We start from the raw sequence: 7,230 nt of genomic DNA, 5'->3' as shown, positions 1-7,230 counted from the left end.
ATTACTCATTTCTTTTCTCCCAATTTTTCTTCTTCTTCTCTAATTTGCTTTTTAAAATCCTTTTTAAGCTCTTCCAAGAATTATTTTTGGGCCTGAGGCCAAGTGATATTTTTCATTGAGGCTTCACATGTAGCAATTTTGACACTATTGTCCTTTTCTAAGTTTGTGCCTTGATCCTCCCTGTCACCATTACAATTTTCTGTAGTTCTTTTTTTTTTTTAATTCATTTTTTTCTTCCTTTTTTGTTACGGTGTTTTTATGTATGAGTTTGGCTCTGGTCCTTCATTGTCCTGAGCATTTTGTGCTGAAGCTCAGTGTCTTACTGCTGGCTTTCACTGGGCTTCAGGGCTTAGCTATTTGCTTTTACTAGAGGGAAAGTTACCCTTCTGGCTTGAACGGGAAGCAGGGTGCTCCCTGTTGGCCTCCCCTGGGTGTGAAGTTTAACTGCTGGCCTGCCCCAAGCATAGGGCCCTGCTGCTTGGTTGCTATGGAAATAAGGTACCTCTGCTGGCAGGCCCGGGGCGAGGTCTCTCTGTTGGCCAGCCCTGGGGTGGGGCTTCACTCTTGGTCAGCAGACCTCTCTGGAGAAGGGGTGGCTAGGGAAGGTCTTGCTGTGCTGAACAGATTACTCATTGCATAGGGGCCTGCTAGTTTGCAGGAAGGCAGGGACTCATTGGTGGATTGTTCTAGGCTTGGAGCCTTACTGCAGGTCCCATGTTATGAGGCTGGCTGGCTGCTGCTGCTGCTTTTGGACCTTGTTCCCCTCCATTCCCAGTGAAACAGACCTTTCCTGAAGTGCTGGTAAGCTGCTTTCTTGCTCCTAGATCTGTTCTGAGGCAGTTTTCTAGTTGTTTGGAAGGGAATTTTGGAGGGGTTCGGAGGGTTCCTTCCTCACTCCATCTTGGCACCAGAATTCCTCCTTTTTAAAATTTGTAAATGGCTATTTTATATTATTATAATTTTCAGAGACCTTTTTGATCTTCCTTCCTACTTTTTTCTTACTTTCCCATACCACTTTACAAGTGATCCTGTTCATGCTACAAAATTACACCTGGTCATGACTTAGGATTGGTAGCTATCAGGAGAAATGAGATAATGCAATTTCAATAAATCCACCTTCTAGCTTAATCTGCACATAAAATAGCAACATTTTCTAACAGAAGCAAGCTTTCATACTAATGTGGCTCACTGTGAGAAAACAGATTAAATGAATTCGGGTCACCACTGGTGGCACAGACACTCCTGTTTTTAAAACCAACTAAATGAATTCAGCTGACAATATTGGAATGACCATAATTTTTCACGAGAAAATCTAGAGATGATTTTAATAATGTTAGGTATTTATACATGAAAAAGGGTGCTGTGTAATTAAAGCAGCAATTCACCTTAATTGCAAGAAGAGGATAATTACTTGAAAATGAGCCACACAATTTAATTGGGAAAAAATAAAACCATACAGTTCTAAACAAGAAAAAAGTATTTTTGTTTTTAATTTTTTGGGCACTCCATTATATTTCATTAGAACTTCACTTCTATACTGTGATGCTCTTATCTGAAGGAGTCCAAATCTTACCAATTATTTTTGATAAATGCCCCCACAAGGTTAAGTCCTCCTAATGTAATGGAAATCAGTGCTATGATGTCTACTAACTTGGCATGAAGATATTGTAATATAAGTACTAATGAATTATGGTGGCACATTGTATTTACAGGAGAGGAATTTAAATTGCAATTATTTGCTTCCTAATAACTTTTAGAGCCTATTGAATTTAAATCACCCAGCTTGCTGTCAAAAGAAAAAAAAATACATTGAGCAAACACAAGTATCAAAAATCTGGGCAAAGTAGCGAGGAAGGAAATAACAGGAAAGCTCATGGACCTTTCCACTTATAATAATGGAAAATTGGTGGAAATTTTAAAGTATAATTGAATTCATAGTAATTATTATGGTCTGTGGATGCTATGAATGACATGAATGGTGTCCTAATCTGTTAAAATCAGTAGTCTCAAATTAAAGTTAGATTTGATCAATTAAGCTGATAATCCATTCATAGCTATATCCGTCACCTCTGAGGAAAGGATGTCACAACTACAAAGAAGAGAAATACCAGCGTTTTCAAGGGGACACAACTTATCGAAAATAAAAAGTTCTATGGGTGAGTCTCCTTCTCCTGTTTCCGCCTCCCCCACCCCACGCCCTGCAGCATGTGTATCTGTGTGTGTGTGTGTGTGTGTGTGTGTGTGTGTGTGTGTGTGTGTGTGTGTGTTGAAGGTTTGGCTAGTATTCAAAAGATTTCCATACCTCTGACCTCCAGATCCAAATGCTTTAAGTAAAAACCATCTCAGTAAGCCAGGAATGGTGTTATACTGTAGACGGAATAGCTATAAAATACAGCATGCAGTAAACCAATAGTAAACAGGTTTTTCAATTCCATCAATCCCCACCCCCAACTCCATTCCCAAAGTAAGACTGTTCCCTTCATTTTCATAACCAAATGCTGTAGGGATGTATCCCAAAGGACCACTTGGAATTTAGTGCATCTATCTTCAAAGTTGGGAGATGGCATATCTGCAGCAGTGTGTGCTGTAAAAGTACCTTTAATAGCCAATAAAAGTGGCAAGAGTCATTGCTTGCTACCTGATAGCTGGTAGCTTTTCAAATTACAGAATTCATTCGTCATGCTCCACTTAACATATCTATAACATTGCAACAAGAGATGCCATCGTCAAGCAGCTATTTTAACGAGTAAAAGAGCAAATGATAAAGTAAGAGGTAATAGAATGGAAAAATGAAAGAATTATGCCAAGACTTTCATGGTGAGTGGCGGGGGGAGAGAGGACAGGGTTAGATGAGCACAGAGGAAAGGCACAACAATCAACAAAGACTTTTTTTTCTTACCAGGCTTTGATTAGAAAAATAATTGTAAAGGAAAAGAAGATATAAACAACTAATATGATACATTTAAAATTATAACTTAGTATATGTTGCATACTTAAAATCTTTACCGGTCATGGAAGAGAGTTTCATCAGTTTTGTCAATTTGGGTTTGAGTAGAAGACGATGTGGATTGATTAGAATCTTTCATTAGACTTGTATAAATGTCAAGAAATGTTAAAACAACAACCACTTGAAGTAAATCAGACTTATTGAAATTAAATCATATCTACGTCTAATGCCATTGATTCGTTAATTCATTCAAAAGTAATTTATTGAGAACAAGTACATGTCTTCAATCCGTTTGTGACTATAGTGATGAATACATGGTTTTCATAGCATGATGTCTGCCCTTAAAAGTGTAAATGTAGTTATTTGGCCCCAGATAAAAGATTTTTGACATGTAACTATGGGACTGCTAAAAGAAAATTGGAGAGTCAGGAGATCAGGGTTCTACCCCTAGCCCTAACTTTACAAGTCACGAGCTGCATGACAATTGCAAGTTTCTTAACCTTTATGGCTTTCCTCTTCTGTAAAATTAGAAAGTTGGATTAGAAGATTTTAAGCCCATTTTCAAGTCATTCTCTGATTTATCACTCTTTAACATTTCACCCAGCATCCCCTGAGAGGTGGCATAGCACAAAGGACAGGGTGCTTTGAATTCAGGAAGACATGGGTTCAATCCTGCCTCGGATAACTGCCAGCTATGTGAACCAGGGCAAATCACTTACTCTTCTCTCAATCTTAGTTTCTTCATCTGTAAAAATGGGGTGGGGTTGCATTTGAAGGCCTCAAAGTTCCCTTCTAGCTATAAATCTAGAATTTGATGATCCCTTGACCATCTTAAAGTTCAGTGGGATTCTTTGAAAGGTTGAGGCAATGACAAATGATACCTGAAAGTGGTATAAAAGTGACACATAAGCAGATTAGATAAAGTTTAACTAGACTACAAAATATGGTGTGGGGGGTGGAGGGGGGTGAATTAAGAGGAGTGAGTAGGGGCAGCTAGGCAGCGCAGTGGATAGAACACTGGCCCTGAAGTCAGGAGGACCTGAGTTCAAATCCGGCCTTGAGACTTGCTAGCTGTGTGACCCTGGGCAAGTTACCTAACCCCAATTGCCTTTAAAAAAAAGGAGTGAGTAGACTACAAGCTAAATACAAGTTAATAGTATGGCATGATAGCCATGACAGCATACCATGATTCTCAAAGGATTTGTGTTTTGTTTTTGTTTTTAACATTATATAGAAATCTTTCCACCTCTATCAGCCATAGCCTCTCTATTAGTGAAAATAATAACAGCTAGACAACATACAGTTCTATAAATCTTGCAGTTATTTAGATCAATAAATAAATTAATAAACATTTATTAAACACCTACAATATGCCAGGGACTGTACTTGCTAGCTACTGTACTGTAAGATGAACCAGTGTCACTAGACTGAAGAGTGTGTGTCAGGAAGTAAGGTGTCAGAAGACTGGAAAGGTGTGAAGGAGCTAGTTTACATAGGGCTTTGAATGCCAAACAGAGGATTTTTCATTTGTTCCCAGAAACAACAGGAAGCCACTGGAGATAATTGACTAAGGCTGTCTGTGAGGCCTGCATTTTAGCAAAATCACTTTGGTGGCTGAATAGAGTGGGGAGAGCCCTGAAGCAGGCAGACCACCCCTAGCAGGCTATTTCAGTAATCCGGGAATGAAGTGGTAAGAGCCTATGTTAGAATGATGGCAGTATCAGAAGAAAGGAGAGGGTGGAAATGAGAGATGTTGCAAAGCTAAAATCAAACAGACATGGCAACAGTTTAAATATGGGAGGGTGAGAGATAGTGAGGAATCCAGGATAACTCCTAGATTGTAAAAGGTGGAGCAGGGGGGTTTAAGTGAAACAGAGATAAACCTGATGGGTTCACCAGGTGAAATAGTAGAGATGGAGGACAAAGCCAAGGATAGAACTTCGAGAGACACTTGTGTTTAGAAGGCTTGACCTGGAGGAGGATCCAGCAAAAGAGATAGAGAAAGAAAGGTAGGAGGAAAACCAGGAAAGCATGGTGTCCTGAAAAACTAGAATGAGAAAAATGAGAGAGAGAGAGAGTATCAAGGAGAGGAGAGTGATCAATAGTGTCAAAGGATGCGGAAAGGTCATATATTATCTCATTTGATCCTCAAATCAACCCTGTGAGGTAGGTGCTATTATTATATCCATCATACAGAGGAGGAAACAGAGTTTAAGCAACTTGTCCATTGTCAAGTCACACTGCTACTACGTGTCAGGGTTAAGAATTGAAACCTGTTCTCCCTGACTCCAAGCCCAGTACTTTTTATACTACATTAGAATGATACTTAAAGCAATGTAGGATATAGTATATGAAGCTGTATAAGTCTATTCTAGTTCATGCTTAAAGCCTTTTTATTTTTAATTTATCCCAAAGGCCAGAACTAAAGGAACAACAGATGGAGGCTAGAGAGGTACACTTAGGCTTAAGGAAAACACAATAACTATCTTGATTCCCACCACCTGAAGGCCAGTTGCATTATATTTAACCTCACCCCTGAATTTTCTGATCCCCTTAATGGGGTCTTGGGGTGGTTAGGCTCTCTGCCATTGGCTCTGGTCCCCATCAATAGCATTCCCTCAAATGCGGGAGGTCATTTGCACCCCAATTCCATTTAGCTACTCAGCCTTCGGATTTGGACTTTTCAGTTCAAAGGCATAACAGCAAATAGTCTCTCCCCTCCCCCCTAGAAAAAGAAACTCCCACACTACTTCATACTGTGGAGAAGGGGTTTAGTTTCTCAATTTAGTTCAAATCCTACATAGCACAACGCCAAGTTCCAAGTCCAAACCTTTCTTGGACTCAAGTCTCAGGCACCGTGACCTCTCAGATCTTGCCTGTCATCACTGGTTACAATGTTCCACCTTGAATCCTGATGCCATGGGTTTTCGTCGTGTCTCAAACTCCTAGGTCTAGTGGAGATTACTGACTTCACATAGAACTGAGGGACAAAAGGAACAGATCAAAAACAGAAACACCTCAAACCCATTTCTCAGGGTCATGGTTTCCAAAAGGTGAGAAGTAAAGGGAAGGAATCCTTTCTCCCCTTTCAGTTCTGGTCATGGTATATTGCTAAGAGTTAATCTTTACTCTCACTGTATGCTGACTGGGAAAAGAGAGCAGGAAAAAGAGCAAGATTATCCCAGTCTGAGAGTTCTGAAGTCACAGCTTGCTCCGGCTAAAAGCTTAAAGGAAACTGTTCTCATCTATGTAGTAGGGGAATGCAGAACGTCTCTTAGAAGGAGAATGCCTAGATCAGTGCTAAACAAAAGTTGAATGGATTGCCTTTGGAGTTAGAGAGCTCTCCTTTACTAGGATGCCATCAAGCAAGACTGACCGTCAAGGATTTTATATAGGGGATTTCCATTCATGTTGAGTAAATTCCATTCATGGCTAAAACGGCTTCTGAGATCTTGTGAAGTAATATACATATTTCTGTTTCTTTAATAATAATTTACAAAGTGATTAAATGTATTTTTAAATACTGTGTAGGTTTAAATATACTAAAGTTTATTATTTGTTTATTTTATTTAATCTATTTTTCTCTCCTACCCTCCATTATCTACTCTTTTTCTAATCCATCATTTAAGGACATATTCTATGGATAGACCATTACACCTATTCCCAGAGATATCCTTATCCATATACAGAACAAATAATTGCCATACATGGTATGATTTCATAGGCTTTGGAAAGGATGTTCTGCTGCTGATCCCTAAGGTACCCCTCTATGCCCTTAATTCCATTAACAGGAGATAAAGGCTTTCATTCCACAATTAGAAGTGAGGCTTAAAATTCAAATGCTCCTGGGAAAGATAATGTTTATTTCAGTTTCAGTAAGGTGGCAATGATTGATAGCAGATCCTTTCCTGACGGTTGGTTTTGATAGAAGAATAGGAGAGAGTTTATGAAAGAAGTCATAGCTATTTGAAAAGTAGAGAGAATAGGTGCAATCATTGAAGAGTTGGGACAGAAGTATTTGATATATTTTGCATGTTTGCCTATACCTAATCCTGCCCATTCCAACGCCATTGAGTCAATTGGACTACAAACTTGTGCTTTAACTTGTAATATAAGCTCTAAGTCAACAATCTTCTCTTTTCATGATGCATTCACATGATTATCACTAATACCTGCTACTAATGCTGAGTTTTTAAAAGTTTGTTGCCTTTTTCAAGAAATTATCACTGTCACCTCTTTATGTAAACATTTTCCTCCCATGTTATTGTAATTATCACTTAAAC

General features: G+C 39.0%; 1 long non-coding RNA gene across 1 annotated transcript in view; it reads left to right on the top strand.

Annotated features, from left to right (window-relative positions):
• Positions 1–571: 571 nt before the first annotated feature.
• LOC144454073 (uncharacterized) overlaps positions 572–7,230 on the top strand; it is a 30,958-nt gene continuing 24,299 nt past the window's right edge. Inside the window, exons 1-2 of the long non-coding RNA XR_002327045.2 lie at positions 572–801; positions 2,055–2,156. This is a non-coding gene — a long non-coding RNA (uncharacterized LOC144454073). The remainder of the gene's footprint in view (positions 802–2,054; positions 2,157–7,230) is intronic.

Source organism: Phascolarctos cinereus, unplaced genomic scaffold (assembly GCF_003287225.1).
Source record: "Phascolarctos cinereus isolate Bilbo 61053 unplaced genomic scaffold, phaCin_HiC Scaffold_9;HRSCAF=440, whole genome shotgun sequence".
NCBI classification, from domain to species: domain Eukaryota; kingdom Metazoa; phylum Chordata; class Mammalia; order Diprotodontia; family Phascolarctidae; genus Phascolarctos; species Phascolarctos cinereus.
This window is presented reverse-complemented; position numbering and strand designations above follow the sequence as displayed.